The following is a 14,624-nucleotide window of genomic DNA, read 5'->3' on the forward strand; positions in this document are numbered from 1 at the left end:
GGCTCAAAGAAGGAAAGACTTGTCTAAGGTTACACAGGTATTAAGGAGTATGTTAGTAAAAGCAGCCTGAAACAAATGCTCCTGTTATCTGAATTTCGTTCAATATTTTTGTCATTTATGTTTTTTTAAACCCTCACCTTCCATCTTAGAATCAATATTGTATATTATTTCCAAAAGCAGAAGAGCAGGAAGGACTAGGCAATGGGGGTTAAGTGACTTGCCCAGGGTCACACAGCTAGGAGTTGAACCTAGGATTTTCCATCTCTATGCCTGGCTCTCAATCCACTGAGCTACCCAGCTGCCCCCTCTGTAATTTATCTTACATGTTATGAGCATCACTTGACCTCGTGGCCATATTCAAAGTCAGGAATTCTAACTCTAATACATATATAATATAACATATACTATATATATGTATATATAATATAATATAGGTATATAATATATACATAATAGCTGTGGTTCTCTGAAAAGATACTTCACTTTCAGTACCCTGAGCAACTTTCTAAGATTAGCAGGTGCAGGGGAGCTATTGCTCTTTATCTGTGAATGAGGAGTTCCATACTGGGAGTTCTCTAGGCCAAAGAAGTAATGAATAACTTGGTCTTTAAAATAAAAAAAAACATATATATCGTATATTTATATATGTGTGCATACATATATTTGTGTTATTATTAAAATATATCAGATAGATATCATTGATTCATTTTATGATATTATTCCTTCCCCAAAGTTGTTTATTTTTAACCCTTTCCTTCTGTCTTAGAATTCATATGAAGTATTTCTAAGGCAGAAGAGTGGTAAGGGCTAGGCAACTGGGGTTCAGTGACTTGCCCAGGATCATACACTGAGGAAGTACCTGAAGCCATATTTGAGCCCAGGACCTCCTGTCTAACCTAGTTGCCCTTTCACCAATGTCATCATCCTTCTTTCTTCTTCTTTCTTCTTCTTCTTCTTCTTCTTCCTCCTCCTCCTCCTTCTTTCTTTCTTTTTTTTTATTTTAAAACCTTAACTTCTGTGTATTGACTTATAGGTGGGAGAGTGGTAAGGGTAGGCAATGGGGGTCAAGTGACTTGCCCAGGGTCACACAGCTGGGAAGTGTCTGAGGCCGGATTTGAACCTAGGACCTCCCATCTCTAGGCCTGGCTCTCAATCCACTGAGCTACCCAGCTGCCCCCATCTTTCTTTCTTTTTTTTTTTTTTTTGCTAATTAATATTGGTTTAAACTTAGCTACATAGGTTTCTTTTTTAAATTTATTTATTTAATTTATTTAGACTATGTTTCCATAGTTACATGATTCATGTTCTTTCCCTCCCCTCCTTTTTCCCCCTCCCATAGCCAATGAGCAANTCCTCCTCCTCCTTCTTTCTTTCTTTTTTTTTATTTTAAAACCTTAACTTCTGTGTATTGACTTATAGGTGGGAGAGTGGTAAGGGTAGGCAATGGGGGTCAAGTGACTTGCCCAGGGTCACACAGCTGGGAAGTGTCTGAGGCTGGATTTGAACCTAGGACCTCCCGTCTCTAGGCCTGGCTCTCAATCCACTGAGCTACCCAGCTGCCCCCATCTTTCTTTTCTTTTTTTTTTTTTTTTGCTAATTAATATTGGTTTAAACTTAGCTACATAGGTTTCTTTTTTTTATTTATTTATTTAATTTATTTAGACTATGTTTCCATAGTTACATGATTCATGTTCTTTCCCTCCCCTCCTTTTTCCCCCTCCCATAGCCAATGAGCAATGCCACTGGGTTTTACATGTGTCATTGATCAAGACCTATTTCCATATTATTGATATTTGCATTAGGGTGATCATTTAGAGTCTACATCCCCAATTATATTGCCATCAAACCATGTGATCAATCATATATTTTTTCCTTCTATGTTTCTCTTCCCACAGTTCTTTCTCTGCATGTGGATAGCATCTTTCTCATAAGTCCCTCAGAATTGTCCTGGGTCATTGCATTGCTGCTAGTAGAGAAGTCCATTGCATTCAATTGTACCACTGTGTATCAGTCTCTGTGTACAATGTTCTTCTGGCTCTGCTCCTTTCACTCTGCATCACTTCCTCAAGGTCATTCCAGTTCACATGGAATTCCTCCAGTTCATTATTCCTTTGAGCACAAGAGTATTCCATCACCAACAGATACCACAACTTGTTCAGCCATTTCCCAATCGAAGGGCATCCCCTCATGTTCTAGTTTTTTGCCACCACAAAAAGCGTGGCTATAAATGTTTTTGTACAAGTCTTTTTCCTTATTACCTCTTTGGGGTATAAACCTAGCAGTGGTATGGCTGGATCAAAGGGCAGGCACTCTTTTAAAGCCCTTTGGACATATTTCCAAATTGCCATCCAGAATGGTTGGATCAATTCACAACTCCACCAGCAATGCATTAATGTCCCAATTTTGCCATGTCCCCTCCACCATTTATTACTTTCCTTTGTTGACATATTAGCCAATCTTCTAGGTGTGATGTGGTACTTCAGAGTTGTTTTGATTTGCATTTCTCTAATTATAAGAGATTTAGAACACTTTTTCACATGTCTATTGGTAGTTTTGATTTCTTTATCTGAAACCTGCCTATTCATGTCCCTTGCCCATTTATCATAGAAATGTCTTCTAATGACAACTCATTAAGGATACCTGGGTTCTCAAAAACTGTGCCAAGTAGAGGGCAAGTTCTGGCAGCATCTATGAAATTACAAAGATTTTGAGTCTCGACTGAGTGATAGATCTTGGGAATATTCCCCAAGTTCCCATCTAGTGTTATAATTATTGGAGGTCTCTTGATCTATTTGAGATGGTAGAGAAATAAGATGACCCTTCTCCCTTATAACAGTTGCCCAGACAGGATCCTTCAGGTCTAAGAGGTATATCCCTTCAGGACCCACCTGGGGTTAATTGATATGTTGATTTGGGCTCTTTAGCTAGGATAAGGACTTGTATTCTGATTATGATTTCTCCCTTCCCAAACAAGTTTTGAAACTGCTTTAGGAAGGTACTTTAAACTTTATATTAAACAAGAAGGATAAGGGTAAAGGACTGTGGTATAGGAGACCCTATTCTAATGGTTACTAATGAAATCTCAACTGCTGGCAGATGAAGAATCAATGTAGCTTCCCTCTGGTTTAGCCTGCCCAGTACTAAACCAGAATAGGTAAACTGCTGGGATATCTTTAGCTTCTTCTTCAATAGTTCTTCAGCCTTACAGTTGAGTTATGTCCACACTTTCCACCCTCTTCTTCGTCTCCTGCCCACTTCCCGGATCCCTCCCGGGCCCTGGGAAACCTAGATATCTAGATGATGAAACTCCTAATATCTAGGGGCAGTAGACACCAAGGTGGTGGTCAGGTACAGGTTGGAACGGTATCTCAAGTACAGGAAGAGTTTGCAGAGAGATGTTTGCACACTCTCACTCCAAGACCAGGATCCATCGATCTCCAGCCTCAGCACAGGTCAAAGACCCAGAACTTCTGCTCAGGGTTCTCAACTGCCCCTCCTCCTGCCTCTCCCATGACTTCCCTGGGAACATTCCATCCAACTGACTTATTTGTCAATCAAAGGTGAACTTCAAGCTCCCAGAGATTCAATATAACACTAGGTAACTACTATAGGGTATGTCAATGCATGATGGACATACAGTAATATACTTTGTTGTCCAAAGCAACCTATGGAAGCCCTCAAAGCACAAAATGGCACTTAGTCTTATGGAAACTTTGAGTGACACTATGGGGGGAAAGGATAGGGAGTGCCAAGTATCATAGTTCTTAGACCATCTATACCTTTAATTCAACCTTTGTCATTCTTGATGTGCAGTATTTGTCCAATAACTAAACATTGACACAATAAATATGTATCTAGATTGCCATGACTGTGATAATTTAAGATGGAAATCAGAATTTAGTTCCAGTTAAATAGAAGTATTGTCCAGAAAATTATGGAGCTGGTGAGTGGAACCATGGGAGAATAGATTGACACAGACTATCCAGGAAACAGTAGAGTTGATGTGAACATGGTTCAAGGTTCCAGAACTTGATGAGGGCTGAAGGAGGGTGGAGAGAAGGAGAGGATCTGACCACAGATAAGGTGAGTAATTAGGGGCAGATAGGTGGTGCAGTGGTTAGAGTATTAAACCTGGAGTCAGGAAGACTCATCTTCTTGAAATCAAATCTAACCTCAAATGCTAGCTATGAGACCCTATGTAAGTCACTTAACATGGTCTGCCTCAGTTTCCTCATACATAAAAGAACTGGAGAAAGAAATGGCCAATCACTCCAATATTTCCACTAAAAAAACCCAAATGGGGTTATGAAGTGTCAGATGTGACTAAAAACGACCAAACAATAACAACAAAAGGTGGCTGGTAGAAAGACAATGGTAAAGGTGGCCAGAAATGATGGGAGTTAAATGAAACATAGAGCTTTCCTGAAACAGTGTTCTGGGAAAGAAAACATTAGAAAAGTGGAACTCTGGGGAAGATGTTCTTCTGTGTGAATGTTGAGGTTGTTGGTGATTAGGTCATGGGGGTAGGAAGGAGTAGGATAGGATAGATTGGGAGTTGGAAGGGACATGAGAGATCAGCTAGTCCAGCATCCTCATTTTACAGATGAGAAAACTGAAATTAAATGATTTGTCTAAGGTCACACTGTAAGTGGCCATTGGCCATTTTCAAGCCAAAGCTAGATATCCTCCTGTTAAAGAGATTCTTTTCCAAGCATGTCTTATATAAGGTGGCCACTGAGACTCTTTTTAGCTTTGATTCTGATGTTTCTAGTCAAAATTTTGTAGTTCTTACAAATAATGTCAGATACTAAACATAATGATGATGGGGATGATTAGTTGTTTTCAGTCATGTCTGACTCTTCATAATGCCATTTTAGGGTTTTCTTAGCAAAGATACTGGAGTGGTTGGCCATTTCCTTCTCTAGCTCATTTGACAGATAAGGAAACTGAGACCAGCAGGGTTAAGTGACTTGCCTAAGGTCACAGTTAATAAATTTCTGGAGCCAGATTTCATCTCAGGAAAATGAATCTTTCTGATTCCAAGTCCAGCACTCTATCCATTGTGCCAACTTGCTGCCCACTGTACATGCCTAGAGACAGCTATGAGACATAATGGATAGGGCATAGCCTGCCTTGGACACTTAGTAACTGTGTAACTTAACTTCTATGCCTCACTTTCCTTAAGAGAAAAATGGGAATAATTACAACACCTATCTCCCAGAATTCTTGTGAGGACAAAAGAGAAGACCAAATTGAATCTAGTACAGAAGCAGCAAACCCAGCTATTAAAATGAGCAATCAATAACAAAAGTAAAAATATTGATTGTATAGTAGAAAGATCACTGGTTTTGGAGTTGAGACGTAGGTTCATCTGTCACTGTGACATATACCTCAGTGACCACTGATAAGCCAGTTTAATTTCTTAACCTTGGTTCCCACATCTCAAAATAAGGGAGTTGGATTAGATCATCTTCATAGTCCCTCCTTCTTCTAAGGCCCATTTCTATGAATCCAGCTAATTTTACTCCCTAGCAAATTCTAACCAATTGGAAATAATTTATCCATAAGGAAGAGGCTAAAATAATCTTGAAATAGCCCCAGACAGCAATCTATTTATCTCCTTACCAAACAGAGAAATGTGACTGCCAAGGACAACTGACATTTAGAGACCAAGGACATTTGACAGAAGTCTATAAGCAAAAATCAGTTGAGAAAAATGAACCCAGAAAACTTGCCAAGTTATACTGGATTATCCAGACAGAACTTGTAGGTGTGACTAGAAGGAAGTTAACCAACAAATGTGGAAACCAATGTATACATAGTGAATTTTTATCAGAAGTGACAATGTTATAATTGCATTTGGACAACTCCATTTCAGTATAAGGAAAGGACAGGGAGAGAGAAAGGGAGAGGGAAAGGAAAGGAGGAAAGAAGGCTTAATATATAGTAAAAGGATATATGGTAATGGCAAACTAGATAAAAGTGTTAAGTATATGGACTTGGGGGCAGCTGAGTGGCTCAGTGGATTGAGAGCCAGGCCCAGAGATAGGAGGTTCTGGGTTCAAATCTGGACTCAGACACTTCCTAGATGTGTAACCCTGGGCAAGTCACTTAACCCCCATTGCCTAGCTCTTACCACTCTTCTGCCTTAGAAGCAATACCCAGTATTGATTCTAAGACGGAAGGTAAGGGTTTAAAAAAAAGTATGGACTTGGGGGCAGCTGGATAGCTCAGTGGATTGAGAACCAGGCCTAGAGATGGGAGATCCTGGGTTCAAATCTGGCCTCAGACACTTTCTAACTGTGTGACCTTGGATAAATCATTTAACTCCCATTGCCTAGCCCTTACCATTCTTCTTAGAATTATTGATTCTAAGACTGAAGATAAGGTGTTGGGGTTTTTTTAAGTGTATGGACTTGAACAAATATAAGCAGAAAAAATCCCAGCTAGATGTGATACAACTTTAGAAGCTGTTCAGTGAACAATAAGATACCTCAAAGAAGAAAAGATTTCAAAAGAAAGAAAAATATAATTGTCAATATTTTATCACTATTTCCTCCCAATATAGGCTACCAAGAAGACATAAGAAACTACCACCCCATATGCCTCCATTTTCATCTCTATAAAAGGCTTCATGAGAAAGAATGATCTATGTTTGCATTGAGAGGATCACTGATGAGAATATAAGTAGAGAACAGACTGGATTTCACAGACAATTTTCTGGAGCTAAGCACATCTTTATGGTCATACAAGTGACTGAGAGTGTAGGGAATATAAATGAGCTCCCTTAGCATTTAGTGTTCATTGATTTAATGAAAGCATTAGTTTAGGAGAACAAAATGCTACCTTGGAGGCTCGCCTTAGACAAAGTGTCACTTGCATATACATTAAAATCATATAAGACAGTGACAGATACATTCACAGACATAACTTTGTTCATTGATCTATGGGGAATTGGCATAAATCCGGGTGCTGAGAAGGCAGATGTATTCATGTAAAGTGACAGGATCATAGATTTCAAGCTGAAAAGGACACCAAAGGTCATCTATTCCTAGGATCATAGCATCAAAGATTGAGAATGGAAAGGGACCATGGAGACCATCTGCTCGAACTCCCTGACTAGAGAGGAGGAAACAGGGACCCAAGAAATAAAGCAATTTACTCAAGATCTTCCAAGTAGTGGGTTAAGATGGCGGCAGAGTAAAAAGCAGCTGCTTAACCTCTCCTAACCCACACATACAGGACTCCTCAAGAGGACATAAAAACAAATCCAGATAAACGAAGGGACCCCACAACAGGGCACAGCATTGAAGGTACGTGGGATCAGGGCATTTCATTGCTATAAGGGGGTGAAACAGCTCTCACTAAAATGCCAGCTGAGCAACCCCCTCCCCCCCACACCACCTACAGGACCAAAGCCAGCGCACAAGAGTTAGAGCAAGTTTGGGGCATTCATTAAGTTCTTGGCAGCTCACCAGGGCCTGCTCCTGAGAGCAGCAAGACTTAAGACCCCAAGAGGCTAAAGAACCAGACTTTGAACACAGACCTTGAGCTCAGGCACGGACGCGGACTCAGGTGGGGACACAAATGCCAATGCAGGCGTGGACGCAGGCACAGACTCAGATGCGGACATTGGGTGGGCACCCAGTGCAGAGGGGCGCATGACTGTGGAAACAGCACTCTGAGACTCTTTCAGGCAGAGGAGCAAGCAAGGGGACTACCAGGAGGCTTGACCCTGAGAACAACTAGACTTGAAACCTCAGGAGCCTAGAGAGTACAGACTGCTTAAGGACACATGGCTCTCTGACTCAGGCAGAAACTGCTCCACAGCTCCATAGGCAGAGAGCCTGTCTGCCTTACCCAGACTTCTGACTAAAAAAGAAATAATAATAATAATAATGGCAAACCAGGCACAAGAAACCCAAAAGAGAAAATGCAAGAAGAAATCTTTAACACTCAACAACTTTTACACAGAAAAAATCCAGACAACAGAGCAAACAGCAGAGGAGAACAAACAAGTAACCATATCCAAACCTTCCCAAAAAAATGAAAACTGGTCACAAGCTCTTGAAGAGTTCAAATCTGAGATCACGAGAAAGATGGAAGAGATTTGGCGAGAGAAGTGGGAAATAGCTCAAAAGGAAATTAACAGGTTAAAAGACAGAAACTCCCAATTGGAAACCAAAGTTAAAAAGATGGAAAACAGAATAGACCAAACCGAAAAGGAAAATCAAAAGATTATAACAGAAAACAAGTCTCTAAAGACCAGAATTGGGCAAGTAGAAGCCAATGATCTATCAAGACAGCAAGAACAAATAAAACAAAGTCAAAAGACTGATAAAATAGAAGGAAACATGAAACATCTCACTGAGAAATTGACAGATCAAGAAAACAGGTCTAGAAGAGACAATTTGAGAATCATTGGTCTTCCAGAAAAACCAGAAATTAATAGAAACCTGGACTCCATACTAAAAGAAATTATTCAGCAAAACTTCCCTGAAGTTCTACAACAAAAGGGTAATATAGACATTGAAAGGATCCATAGATCATCCTCTACACTAAACCCTGAAAAGGCAACCCCCAGGAATATAATAGCCAAATTCAAGAGCTTCCAAGTAAAAGAAAAAATTTTACAAGAAGCCAAAAAGAGACAATTCAGATATCAAGGAGCACCAATCAGGATCACACAGGATCTGGCAGCCTCCATACTAAAAGACCACAAAGCTTGGAATATGATATTCAGAAAGGCAAGAGAACTGGGTTTACAACCAAGGATCACGTACCCATCAAAACTGACTATATACTTCCAGGGGAAAGTATGGACATTCAATAAGATAGAAGATTTACAAACATTTGCACAGAAAAGACCAGGACTAAATGGAAAGTTTGATATCCAACCACAAAAACTAAGAGAAACATGAAAAAGGTAAATAAGAAACAGAGGGGAAAGAAAGAAAACTCTTATGTTCAAATTTGCCTCTTTAAGGGCTTTAATAATATCAAATTATTTGAATTGTGTAAATGAAATTAACTCTAGCCCATTCATAGTCAAAAATCTACTTACTCTAGGCATCTAGATTATATCATCCCCACCTCCCTCGGGGGAAGTGGAGATAATTTAATCACACGTGACAATCTAGATTATATCATCCCCACCTCCCTCAAAAAGGGGAGTGGAGATAAGTTAACCACACATGACAATAAGTATCAAATCAAGAACAAGGGACTGCCCTTTGGGCAGTCCAAAATCAGTGTAGAGGCAGCCATTGGTCCACTTGAATTAGAGGTGGCCCACAGGAAATGACAAGAGATGCTATCTCTTTAAATACGTGGGTTACAACCTGGTAAAGTTAGTTCAGGAGTTCAGGAGTTCAGGAGTTCCGGCTTTGGACTTGGTGCTGAAGGTGCTTGGCTGAGACTTCAAAATGCTTCTACTCTGAATCGTCCCGTGGGTAAGTTAGGCTGACTTCCCTGGCCTACCTTGGCGTTTCCAAACTCTGCCTTAAGTAGGCTTATAACCTCTCTGATTTCTAAACTCTTGTGGCTTGTAACCTAGTTTAATTAGTCTTTTAAGCTTCTCTCTCTGTCCAGGCCTCTCCAGGCCTGGACTGGCCTCTCCCTATCTCTATTTACCTATCTTTTACCTTCCTAATTGTAAATAAACTACCTTAAACTGGATGCTGACTTGGGTCTATTTTAATTATGGAATCAATCTGAATGATTCCTGGTGGCCACATTTTAAATACATATTTATAAAATACCTAAAATCTCCCTCTTACAATTCCTATATGGAGAAATGTTAGGTGTAATCTTCAAAAACTGTATTCACTATTATAGTAATAAGAAGAATTATTCATAGGGGAGAGGTTGGAGCACTAAACGGTCTAAGATGAGATGGAGGGAGGGAAAAGAGTGGGGTGAATAGTAGATGGCACCAAGAGAAACTTGAATGAATAAGAAAAATAGGATATTCTATACCACACAAAGATGGCATGGGAAGGGGAGGGGATGGACACTATTAAAAGAAGGAGAGGAAGAGAGCATTAAGAGGTAATATTTAAACATTACTCTCAGCGGAATTAACACTGAGAGGGAAGAGTAGTTATATCCATTGGGATATAGAATTCTATCTAACCCTAGTGAGAAAGTCAGAAGGGATTAACCAAGGGGAGCAGGGGAGTGGGGAGGTTAAAAAAGGGAAAGGAGGAGACAGGGAGAGAATTCATTAGGCCTTAAAAATAAAAAGAGGAGAATAATAAAGGAGGGGGTAGAAAGGGAAGTAAATCAAGGGAGGGGACAAGAGTTACTGGTTTAAAGCAAACCATTGGTTTAAAAGGAAATAATGTAAGAAGAAGAGGTAGAACTAGGAGAGGATACCAAAATGTTGGGGAATACACAACTGATAATTATAACTCTGATTGTGAATGGGATGAACTCCCCCATAAAACGGAAGCAAATAACAGAGTGAATTAGAAACCAAAATCCTACCATATGTTATCTACAAGAAACACATATGAGGCGGGTGGACATACAGAGGTTTAAGGTCAAGGGCTGGAGCAAAATCTTTTGGGCTTCAAATGAGAAAAAGAAGGCAGGAGTGGCAATTATGATTTCTGACAAAGCCAAAGTAAAAATAGATATGATTAAAAGAGACAGGGAAGGTAATTACATCCTGATAAAAGGCAGTATAGACAATGAGGAAATAACAGTACTCAATTTGTATGCACCAAATGGTATAGCATCCAAATTCATAAAGGAGAAGCTGGCAGAGCTCAAGAAGTGTGATAATTAGATTATGTCTACACTGCCCATCTTTAGATTTAATCACCAAAGGTGAGAGTACCTATAATCTTGGGAGGTCCTAACCCACATGTGCTGGAGTGAATGATGAATCAGAATCAACTGATTGCCCCATAGGCGTACTATGAGGAGCTTCTATTATGATTGAACACACAGGCTAGGGGAAGGCACTGGAAGTGACGCATAAGTGACCCCTTTAAAAAGAGGGAGTTGAGTGAGTGAGACTTCTTCAGTTGAAGAGGGCATCTGGTGACAGACCTCTTCTGGTTCATGGAGGAGTGTTGGCTGGAATGCTGAGACCTTCGTGAGACTACTTTAAATATCTTCTTTTGAATTCCACGTGGTGAGTTTAAAGACTGAATCTTCCTGAACTTCTCTTAAGAAACTTCTTTTAATAGACTCTGTGAATGAAGTTTTGCTTCATTCACCTCCAGGCCTCTGGCCCTCTGACTCTCGGCTGACAGTTAATTAGATCTACCTGGATTAATTAGAGGATCATAGTAAATTACCAACTGGGTTAGATTCTTATTTCCTCTCTCTCTTCTTAATTGTAAATAAACTTCCATAAAAGTCAATTTTGACTTGAGATTATTCTTAATTGAGGATGGATAATAGTTAAATCCTCTGGCGACCATCTTTTAATATATTGAACCCAAAACCCTCTTCTTCCCCCTTACACAATGAATGTTGGAAACTCACCAAACAACCAAATAAAAATCCACAAAATAGAAAACAAAATGAAGTGAAATTGAAAAGAGACCTCAAAGGGAGGCAATGGAACTTTGAATAGTCATATCATTATTGAAAGCAACCTGGCAGGAGAACTAATCAACCATTTCAACTGGAACTGAACTTTAGCATGCTATGTTACTATGATGATAGTACAAGAGTTCAGATGTATTCTGTGGATGAACTATTGCACAAAGAATACAGTAAGTGCAAATGGATTATTATTTCAGTATAGAAAAATTTGGAATGGGAATTTTTTCTTAGGATGGACAACTCTCCTTGCCTATTTCTCTACTAGTTTCTATCATGTTCAGTCCCTGACTACAAATGTTAATCTCACTTTAGAGGTTTCCAAAGACATTACAGAAGCTGAAAGAGTGGATCAGAAAATGATGGAAATGGTGGAGCCAGAATGATGGCTAATTCCTGGCTGTGCCCCATGCAATGTGCTACAAGCTGACTTCTCCTAGCTCACCGACTGCTCAGAGTTCAAACCAGGCAAAGCCTTTGGCTCACATAGTGGCAACAGCTTTTCTTTTTCCAGAACAGACAGTTTGGCCCAATCTTCTTATCCTTTTCTTAGTTTTTTTTTTTATCTTTTTGGACTCAATAAAAAGAATAAAGTTCTCACAGTGGCTTCTGATGGCCTGAATTTTGATCATGTAATTCCCATCAGTAACTACAAACCGCCAAAATCAGGTATCCAAGAGTTAAAATTGAAACAGTGTTCTTGACTCACCTATCATTCTTTCAGATAGCCAAGAAGTTTCAGCCTAACTGCTTTGAACTTTAATGATTATTCAGTCATATTTTTGTAAATGAATAAGGAAAATGAAACTAGATGATTTTCAGATACAACATGCCACTTTTTTCCCAAGTAAATTTAATGTTGGAGTACTCCACATGTTTATCCCTGAAAATTATTCTTTTATCCACAGCACGGGCTTAGTAGAGCACATGCAATTACAATGCAAACTTCCCTTAATTTTCCTGCCAATGTTCTTCGACCTTGACTTGAAGGGACACACAGACCTTGTCTATACTCTAGTTAAAGGAGAATTGTTGTTGTTATTCAGTCATTTCAGTCATTGTGACTCGATTTGGGGTTTTCTTGGCAAAGATACTAGAGTGGTTTGCCATTTCTATCTCTAGCTCATTTAAAAATGGAGTAACCGACAGGATTAAATGACTTGCCTAGGATCACACAGCCAGTAAGTGATGGCTATATTTGAATTTAGGTCTTCCTGACTCTGGGCATAATGCTTTCATCCACTGCACCAGCAAGGTGCCCCAAAGCAGAATTAAGGCATATCTAGAAGATTATTCTCACTTTGTTGGCTAGAAATAATTCTGACTTCCGTTTCACAAAATGCTCTGTGTTAGATGGTTTCCTGGGGCATCCTTAAGGCATACCACCTCCAGGAAAATATGTACTAGAACTTTTTTGGTCAGTGGGATGATCTTCTGATGTGTTTGGATGACACATGAACAGACTGCAGCAAAAATAATAGGTGACTCATTGAAAGTTAATCTAAATCACTTCTGGAGTTTTATGATCTAATGAATCTGAAATTAGGACTCTCCGTTCTTATTTGATGAGAAAGCTTGCTTTCTGGCTCCTGTTGCAGAAGCATGATTCATCATTACAATGGAGAGTCTACCGATGAGATGATGTCATGGTGGACTAGAGGGTTGTCTTGTAGGGTCTACCCATCAACACGAAGTGGCCCACATGGGCTACTCTTTCTGGGATGAGAATCTACAGCTATCATTCTGGAAATCTAGCAAGTGCGTGTGTGGTTTTTCCACCAGGTTCATGTGCATCTGCAGTGTTACAGAAATATGGTTGAATGTGAACACATTTTCCAAACTATGCAACTGTTGACTGATTGGTCTACTCTTCCTCAGTGGTTCACTACTGACAGAAGTTAAGTATGTAATTCAACATAGACTGATGGAATCTCATATGTTTTCCTGAGTGTTGATTCTCTAAAGAAATTTTAAAATATCTTACGATTTAATTTTTAAAATGCAGAGAAGGGAAAAGAAGATACTTTTCCCCTCCTGAGTTGAATTACTGGTGGTGTTTCAAGATACTGGAAATACTAATGGAGTCAGTAATGATGCTGGACAATCTCAAGAGTTGTTTTGATTTTTCTGATCTAACATTGATTGTCCTAGCTGTTGATGTCCACCTCTGTGCCTCTCTTACCTTAGCAAATGTGCACTGTAGCATTATTTTATGGGAGTTAAAAGGGCCAAGTGAGTTTTTTAAGTGAAGGAAAGGTGACCCTGCCTCATGACAAGTGATTAACATAGGCTGTTTTTTCATGTCTGAGATTATTAACCCTTACTATGTAAAACATCATGGAATTCAAGATGAAAATTTTAACTTGACCTAAGAACAGGAATTTCAGAGTTAATAATTCAATGAAAACATTTTCATGGAAAATACCATTCGCAAGACAGATAAAAAACAAATCAGCCTGACTGGAGCTACCATTTGTCTTTTAAATAAGATAATTTTTTTTAAATGGCTTAACATCAAAATTTTGGTTTTAATCCTAGAGGTGATAGAGATACTGGAATCCATGAAGCAGAAGGGTAACATTGTCGGATCTGTGCTTAAAGAAAATCAGTTTGATAGCTAAACGAGGGATGGATCAGAGTGGGGAGAAACTTGCAGCAGACAGACCCAGTGACAGCTTTTGCAGTAGTCCACATTTGAGGTGAGGAGGACCTGTATCCAGGAGGTGGCAATGTCAGAGGAAGTATAATTTAGAGATGTCACAAAAATGAAATAGATGAATCTCAGAAACAGATTGGATATGGGGTGGGGTGAGCATTAGTAAGGAGTTGAGGATGGCACCTAGGCTGTGATCCTGAGGGCCTGGGGAGAATGGTTTGCCCTTGAGAATGATAGGGAAGTTAGCAGTGGAGAGAATTATGGGAGGAAGGTAAAAAGTTCTGTTTTGGACATGTTGAGTTTGAAATTTCTACTGGACATCCAGTTTGAGATGTCCAAAACTCAGTTGGAGATGAGAGATTAGAGGTCAGCAGGAAGGTTTAAGGCAGGATAGGTAGATTCATGAATC

The sequence above is a fragment of the Gracilinanus agilis genome, chromosome 5 (assembly GCF_016433145.1).
Source record: "Gracilinanus agilis isolate LMUSP501 chromosome 5, AgileGrace, whole genome shotgun sequence".
Lineage (NCBI taxonomy): Eukaryota > Metazoa > Chordata > Mammalia > Didelphimorphia > Didelphidae > Gracilinanus > Gracilinanus agilis.